Source organism: Mobula hypostoma, chromosome 12 (genome assembly GCF_963921235.1).
Source record: "Mobula hypostoma chromosome 12, sMobHyp1.1, whole genome shotgun sequence".
In the NCBI taxonomy this organism is placed as follows: domain Eukaryota; kingdom Metazoa; phylum Chordata; class Chondrichthyes; order Myliobatiformes; family Myliobatidae; genus Mobula; species Mobula hypostoma.
In genome coordinates this window covers 46,403,503-46,411,363 of record NC_086108.1, presented here as the reverse complement: position 1 = coordinate 46,411,363, position 7,861 = coordinate 46,403,503, and the positions used below count along the sequence as shown (strand labels likewise).

The 7,861-nt window shown below is 39.1% G+C and overlaps 1 long non-coding RNA gene across 1 annotated transcript in view; it reads left to right on the top strand.

Moving 5' to 3' along the window:
• Positions 1–7,861, top strand: part of LOC134354768 (uncharacterized) — a 44,298-nt gene that overhangs the window by 1,358 nt on the left and 35,079 nt on the right. The window lies entirely within an intron of this gene.

The following is a 7,861-nucleotide window of genomic DNA, read 5'->3' as shown; positions in this document are numbered from 1 at the left end:
ACCATGGACTCTGCCGCGGGGTCTGTGCGCCCTTGCAGGAGTGTTCGGAACGAGGTCGATTAGTGTTTCATTGTGGTTTTATTTAACTCCCCTCCTTTCGTTTCTGTCTTGTCGAAACTTGACCAAAACCACAGCAATGTCAACGCTTCCTGCTCACCTTAGTCCTTGCTCCGGGAAAGAAGACTACCATTTAGATTCACGCTGTAAAGGAGCGGTATTTATTTCGTATTAAGTTACTGGTTCCGAGCCGCATTGTCGATGTTAGCTTTCGATCCGAGAGTTTTAGTTAAAGGCCCTGTTGGCCTCGCGTTTATTGTTTTTATTCTTTTAATTCTGCGCATTTCTTATTAAAAGTCGGTGAACTGTTTATCTGCTTCGGCGTTTCTCCTTCTGCACTCGGGCCAGAACCAAACATCCTTGTCATAAATACTGGATTTTGGTATTACCTCTATTTTAGTGATGTGGTATAAACCTACAAAATTTGCTTAAGGATGTGAAAATGACTGATAATGGATTGTTGTGAATTTGTTTTGCTACATAAACAAAAGAACGAATTTATTTAAGCAAAACTGGTTTAATACCCAAATGAAAACAGCATAAACCGGTGTCTCCTTCGGAGGTTCGTGGTACTAGATGCCCAGCTGGAGGATAAGGATGGCATTTATTTGCTATGATTCACAGAACAGAGTTCTCTGTTTTATTTTGGCACCATTGTGTTAGGCTGGAAATTGGGGAACGGAGGAAAGTTCTGCATAAAGCCCAAGAATGTGACAACTGCGTCTCCTGCATTGATTTAGGTAAAAGGAAAACAGTGAGGATTCCTGCTTTCTACCCTGGCTCTCCTGGTGTCTGTGCGCAGGGGTCCATATTCTTTGGAGTCATTGTGACGATAGCCCCATTCAGCCCATCCGCTCTAGGCTACCACCTACAGGGATCACGATTTTATTCTCCGCCACCCCCCCCCCCCCTTCCCAGTATTTCCATCGTGATTCTATCAACCATCTACACAGTTGAAGCCATTTACAGTGGCCGATTAGCTCACAGTCCACAATCCTTGGGATGTGGGAAAGAAAGAGAGAACCCACATTCGCAGACAGCACCAAGGGTGAGGATTGAACCCATATTGCGGCAGCAGCTTTACTAACTGCAGCAAGCAGCTGAAGCTGGCTGGCAGTATGAGATGCCTCTGCAGTTCACCGGGAAGGTTTTGTAACAGCAACATGATATTCAGTTATTCTATTTAGGAATTCATGTCATCTGCTAGGTTCACTGTAGCGTCAGATTGTAAGGATTTATCACTGCAAGCTGAACCCACTGTCTCTTCTAAACAGGGATCTCACCATTTGTGTTCTGACATTCATTGCCTCAGAGTCCAGTCATAGACCAGGAACTCACAGCTCCTGAAGCTGTGATGTGTTAAATCAGGATAGAGAGGGGCAGTAAGTTCAGTGTACTGGTGGATTGGTAGCTTACATACCTCCAAATTTATTTAGATTAGGTAATTGGGTTTTTTTGTTTCATTGCTTTTTAAATATATTTTCAATTTTCCTTTGGAACATTCAAAACCCTTCATGATTCTGACAGCCACCAAAGCTTATGGCAGGTCTTAGTAGGCTGTCAAAAGTTTCACTTACACGCATTTCATGGATGAGGTGTGTTCTAGTCTGCCCAGATACTGTACCTTGCAAAGTCCCCTGCCTCCCAGGACAGAGTCTGTGGAAAGGGTAAACTGGTACTTAAAATGCAGGTTAACAGCAACTGGGCGGCTGCCAACTGGCCTCTCATAACAATGCGGAGAAAGCTTCCCTCAGAAATGTGCAAGTTTATTTAACTGCCTCAGGGGTTTCACTTCGTAGCAGGGTGCAACAAAGATATACATCTGGATTGATTACTTCATTTATAAATAAATCCCTTGCATATTCTTGAATGTACAGTGGTTTCACTCACCAATGACTTTAAGAATATTTTTTCCAGAAAGATTAAGCATTGATTTCTCCTATTCAGACATGATGTGCAGTAACCACAAAGCAAAATGGTTGAAAATGATTAACTATTTCCTCACTTTACTGAAAATGAACTGATAATCAGGCTGTAGTCAATCAGATTGTGGTAAATAAGCTTTAGAAGATAATTTATTATGAACTTAGAGATTAGCCCTGCTTCATGGTGATTTTATTATAATAAGACCTCACGATGAAGTTGTCAGCAGGCACTATCTTAAAAATTTTAACTTGCTCCACAGAGACCGATAGATATTTATAAATGTGCTGTCTTAGCACTTCAAATAATTTATTTGCTTTATTCATAGATTTAGACAATATCTAACTTTTTAGTCAAAGATGATAGTCTCAATAATATGGTATCTGTTATAACATGAGGTGTAGATTCAATTTTTAGGTAAATTTTCAGGTAAAGTGGTATGTAAAAAGGACTGCTGAGTTGCTCTCGTTTATTTTTCATGATAGTAAATGTCCAGATTAGTGCCCCCAGAGAGATGAGGAAAGAGAATCAGGATCAGAAACAGGTTTAATATCACTGGCATATGTCGTAAAATCTGTTGCCTTTGCGGCAGCAGTACAATGGAATACATAATAATAGAGAGAAAAAAGCTGTGAATTATATATACTGTATACATATATATAATGAATTAAATAATAGTGCAAATATAAAGATGGAATCACTTCTAGTCACCTGGCTTCTTGACCAACATTCCCTATAAAGAGACAAGAAGCGAATATTCTTAAGTAGAATTTCTATCTGTTTGCTGTCAGTGTTCTATACCCACTTCGTCCGAATCAGTTTTAAAATCACCGGCATATATTGTGAAATTAGTTAACTTTGTTACAGCAGTACAATGCAATGCATAAAAATAGAGAGAAACCATGAAATACAGAAAGAATATATATAATTGTTTAATTAAATAAGAAGTGCAATAAACAGAAATAAAGAAAAGAAGTAGTGAGGTAGTGTTCATGGGTTCAATGTCCATTCAGAAATCGGGTGGCAGAGGGGAAGAAGCTGTTCCTGAATCATTAAGAGTGAGGTAGTGTTCATGGGTTCAATGTCCATTCAGAAATCGGGTGGCAGAGGGGAAGAAGCTGTTCCTGAATCATTAAGAGTGAGGTAGTGTTCATGGGTTCAATGTCCATTCAGAAATCGGGTGGCAGAGGGAAAGAAGCTGTTCCTGAATCATTAAGAGTGAGGTAGTGTTCATGGGTTCAATGTCCATTCAGAAATCGGGTGGCAGAGGGGAAGAAGCTGTTCCTGAATCATTAAGAGTGAGGTAGTGTTCATGGGTTCAATGTCCATACAGAAATCGGGTGGCAGAGGGGAAGAAGCTGTTCCTGAATCATTAAGAGTGAGGTAGTGTTCATGGGTTCAATGTCCATACAGAAATCGGGTGGCAGAGGGGAAGAAGCTGTTCCTGAATCATTAAGAGTGAGGTAGTGTTCATGGGTTCAATGTCCATTCAGAAATCGGGTGGCAGAGGGGAAGAAGCTGTTCCTGAATCATTAAGAGTGAGGTAGTGTTCATGGGTTCAATGTCCATTCAGAAATCGGGTGGCAGAGGGGAAGAAGCTGTTCCTGAATCATTAAGAGTGAGGTAGTGTTCATGGGTTCAATGTCCATACAGAAATCGGGTGGCAGAGGGGAAGAAGCTGTTCTTGAATCATTAAGAGTGAGGTAGTGTTCATGGGTTCAATGTCCATACAGAAATCGGGTGGCAGAGGGGAAGAAGCTGTTCCTGAATCATTAAGAGTGAGGTGGTGTTCATGGGTTCAATGTATTTTTAGAAATCAGAAAAGACAACTTTACTGTTCCAGGACTTTTCATCGAGTATGTCAGTTGTGCTTGGAGTTGTACAGATGTTAAATTCTTAGGAAGCACTCATCACATTCACCAAACTCTGAGAACATTTTTATCTTACCTAAATAGCAAATTGCCACTTTCATTTTGTTGCAGCTATGATTGTTCCATTTTCCTGCTTCTTTTTGTCACTTTATATAGATTTTCACACAATCCTCTCCCCCAGAAGTTGGTTCTCCTTCCGCCCAGTTTTCTGCTTTCTTGTCCAGTGATATATTTGTTCCAACCCAGGTCCAAACACCAGCAATCTTCCTTATTCCAATCCAGTAGTAAGTTGGATTTCTTGGTAATACCTGATTTAGATGATTAATTTCTTCTTGGTTCTGAATTGCAACCAGGTCAGTGAAGGATTTTTGGCAGTATTCCCTGGCATCTGCCCATGTCATGTTTGTATCTGAGTAGTTATATGTCCAAGTGTCAACTCCTTCCCAAATTACCAGCTCTGTGAAGAAAATTATAGTTCTTTGTGATGCCTGAACTAGTTTGGTAATAAACAAAGTGCAATTGACTTTATGGTCCCTATAGACTAGTAGAGCTGCTCTGTCGCAGCGTCAGTGATCCGGATTCAATCCTGATCTCTGATGCCATCAATGAAGAATTTACATCATTGACTCTGTGGTTTCTTCCCAGTGACTCAGTTTATTCCCTCATCCCAAAGGTGTGTGGGTTAAAGATTGCCTGTAGCATGTAAGGGAGCGCTAGAACCTGGAGGGAGTTGATCGATACGTTAGGAGAATGAAATGAGATTTTTGTATTTGGGTCTTTGATTGTCAACAAGGAATCTGTGGGCTGAAGAGCCCTTTTCTGTGCTGTGCAAATCTGATTCAAGCAGAATTCCATGAACTTGAACCCAGATCTTGACTGCATTGAGATTTCCAGCATTAGCATTAGAATATGCCAGAAGAATGTTACAATTAGAAGCAAGAGCAGGCCTTTTTCTCCCTCAAGCTTGCTCTGCCATTTACAACAAGATCTTTGATGAACTTCTACCTCAACAAAATTCTCCTGCCCAATCCCAATATCTCTCAATTGCCTTAATGTACAGTATCCTATGATTGTCGTCAATGACTAACTTTCCTCTGCCTCTGTGGGAGAGAAATCCAAAGATTCATCATCCTTTGACTGAAGAAATTCCTTTTCATTTTGGTCCCAAGTGGTCTTTTCCTTTGAGACAATGACCTCTAGTTCTGATTCCTTAGCCAAGGGAGGTAGTTTCTTGAGTCAACAGGTCATTATGTAAGCTTCGCCTCTCTTCCTTCCAAATTCTACATGATACTATCTTAGCCTTCACTAGTAGGCTAAGCTGAGACCCACCATCTCAAGAACCAGTCTGATACTTCATTGCTGTAAACCCTGTAATCCCAACTATCAGGTATATCTTTCTATATTCTCCAAGTAAAGGATCAAACTTGAACACAGCACTCACCAGAGCACTATATAATTATGGGGAACTCTCATGCAGATTAAAACGTAAAAACTACCGAAGAGGTGCCAGGCAGGCAAACATTAAAGTGCAAGATCATAATGAGGTAGATTGTGAGGTTAAGAGTCCATTTTATCATACAAGGGGTCTATTCAAGAATCTGATAACAGTGGAATAGAAGCTGTCCTTGAGCCTTGGTAGAATATGCTTTCAGGATTTTGTATCTTCTGCCAGATGGGAGAGGGGAGATGTGAGACCATCATTTTAGAATCAGTGAAATTGAATATCCTCAGTGGTGTACTAAAATGCAATTGATTGGGAAGTCTAAGCATATAGTTCAACATGCACAGACCCACACTACACTGACGTACAATGCATTGCCCATAATGCCAGAAAGGAACTAAAATGCAAAGCTCCTTCCCTGTACATCTGCTAGCTTGGAAAAACAGAAGCATGGAATAATGCAAGGGGCTCAAAAACTTGTATCTACTACCAGTAGATTCTGGTGAACTCAGGAACAGATCCTGACCTGAACAGAGTTAATGCAAAGTCCTTCAGTCACCCGAACGTGGACACTCATTCTAACAACAGGACAACCAAGACTTTTACAATCACACTCCCTCAACCCACCATCCCCCAGATCATTAAGGAAATATTTTACAAACTACTAATCAAAGCAGCTTTAATTTTTGCTATTGAATCCTCTTGGTAACCACTTCTGATGTTTTTGATTTGGGGAATAATTAGAGGTAATTTTTGTTTTAGAGGGGTAAATGTGATCTCGGCACATCCACTTTTGCAAGTTTTATTATTTTTGTGGTCGGTAGGATTTCAACGGTGAAAAGGTGTTCAGTAATTCCTTGTTACTGCTGTTGCTACCTGTGGACAGGCTTCAATATTTCATCCCAGTCTTCATTCCAGTGAAAACAGTCTAAGTATAAATTGAGTTGGTTCCTAAACTAACTGCAAAGCAATTGCCAGAACTACTGTCACAATGGGGTAATGGCCTGGAAATCATACTGTACCGTAGATGAAAACTAGAATCCAGAAATGATGGGTTGTTCTCTGAGGCTGTTGATGCCCCCATTGGCAATCGTAAGTTTCAGTGCAAGATACCTGTAGAAGGGAAATTCACCGTTATTCAATTAGAAAAATCTAGTATCCTGCATTAAAAAATATCCTCTACATGTCTTTATAGAACAGAGAAAACTTTTAGAAACATTTGTGCTTGAAGCTCCTGCTGTAATGTTTTTTACATTTGTTATTATGGCGTGTTCTAAAACAGAAAACGTATTGCCCAGTTTTCTCAGTGTTTGTGTTAAAGATTTATAGAAGGAACATGATGACTGTGAAAGATTAAAATTAAATATTAACTGAGAAATTAGCACTGCTGATAACTGCTTAAACAGCGCAATTCATGAATTTCCCTACATTGGATAAGATATTAACTTTGTTTAGATGGGCTACTACATGCATTAAAATTGCAGATAAAAATACTGTACAAAAGTATTAAGTTTAATGTGGTATAAATATTGCCACATATTTTCTAAGTTTTAGACATAACAAAGCTGACGGGTGGGTGTAATATTGCCCGATACATTTAATAATTGATTCTATTTGTTTGCATTTTTGTTTCCTCATCTCATAAATATCAATGTTGTTGCCACATACTCCAGAAATCAGTTCTGGGGATTCCTGCAGATATATGGTTAGTACCCGAAAGGTGCTTCGCACTTTTACGCATTTTACTCGAATAAAACACACAACTCCATTGTGATTTACATGTCAAGATATTATTCCTAATCTTATCATATTGAAATGCAGATCTAAATTATATTTATACAATGCTGCAGTGTTTTAAGTACATTTATTTTGTACTTCCATGTGTACAGTATGCATATATTTTAAAATATTGTGCTTTATGAATGAGCGTTTTTCCAATAAAAAATGCCTTACCATATTTTTTGTACTGCAAAATTTTGTTCTTGCTTCCTCCAATTTTCTATGCAGCTATCCACTGGGAAAGAAATAGAACAGAACTTATCACTTGCACCATGATTCTGTGGAGAACGTTTCTTTATAAACCAAGTCCTTCATTGTTATTCTTAGCCTTATCTACTTGGCACCAATATTCTGATGATGTTGTCAATGTTAGGTAACTCCGTGCTGCTAGTTATACTCCCAAGGCTTACAAAAAATAAACAAAGGAGATTTTATCAGCCGTCAGCATCCTATTCACATTAAAAGTTTTTTTTCTATGTGAAATTAAAGAATTTAAGAGAACTTTTATACCAGTGTTAAATGGAGGCACTGTTGGAAAGATCTCTGAAGGAGAAAACAAAGTTAAGATTAATTTTTTCATTAAATGTGCTAAATGCAAAGCACTTTGGGATCAGAAGGTTTAAGTTCCACATTAGCACTCCAGTAGAATATTAAGGGTATGCTGCATCGTTGGGAGATCTCTTTCTTTGTATGTGTTGTTTACCTGAAATTTAACCTGTCCGTTTAGGTGAACAAGAACAATAGACTTATAAGTAAGTAGGGTTGGACATTCCAGGGGGATATGATTGGA